This window comes from Brassica oleracea, chromosome C3 (genome assembly GCF_000695525.1).
Source record: "Brassica oleracea var. oleracea cultivar TO1000 chromosome C3, BOL, whole genome shotgun sequence".
In the NCBI taxonomy this organism is placed as follows: Eukaryota; Viridiplantae; Streptophyta; class Magnoliopsida; order Brassicales; family Brassicaceae; genus Brassica; species Brassica oleracea.
Window position 1 is genome coordinate 27,924,635 of NC_027750.1, and position 1,055 is coordinate 27,925,689.

Sequence of the window (1,055 nt, forward strand, 5' to 3'; positions counted from 1 at the left end):
GGTCATAAGTACCAATGGGTCGAGCTGCCCGCGGTTGGTGTTCTGCCCCTTGCGGTGGATCTGCCATATCAATATCCAATCTCTGCAAGTGGGCTTGTTGTTCTTCTTCTCTTCTAGATCTAGCACACTCCCTCTCAAAAGCTCTGATGTCTGCTACTATTGGAACTAGGTTTGATGGACCCCTGCTCCTCAAGTTCATACACCTGAAAGTGAAAGGTAGGTGAAGAAAAAGAATCAGTAACAAAACAAAATTAAAATGACTTCGTCTCAAGCAAGTGACTAAATCTCAATGTTTAAATCTACTCAGAATTTGGCAACGGCGCCAATTTTGATGTTCAGAGTTTTCAAGGCTCCTAAGGCAAATGTTGTAGTATAGTGTTTGTCGAACCAAAGCTGAGGGATATCAAAGCACTGAGAATGCAATTACTCACTTAATCTAAGTGCAACCAATGATTTAAAATGTTTCTAAACTAATGATTAATGATAAATGAAATGACTTTCTTTACTAACGGAAAAGAGAACTCGTGGGCATAGGGATTAGACTTTGGGTGATCAAGTATCGAACTAAGGATGGCAAACGATCAATCAAACCATCAACCTTTAGCCTAGACACAATTCTAAGCAAGCTCTATGTCTAGATGAATGCTCATTTGCTAACATATGTCAAACATCAAATGTCTTTGGTTGAATAATATGAAAGCAATCATTACTAACAAGTCTATTAGCTATCTTAGCACCTTTAACAACAAATGTCTTTGGCAAAGTATACTAAAAGCCTAGGAGAGTTGTGTCAGACATTTCATCAAACACATTTTGGGTGGGAAATGTCTATTGATCAACTTTTGAGTGGCCAACTCAGAAGATGCATTAGGAATACTCTACTAGCAAGGAACAAGAATGATCTACACTAAAACATCCTAGAACTAACCTAATCACCCTTAATCTCCCTAACCCATGAATTCAAAAGGTGATTACTCACTAATCTCCATGATTCCTCTTAAACCCATATTGGATTTCAGATTAATCATGTAGAGAAATAGATAAGAAATCAACAA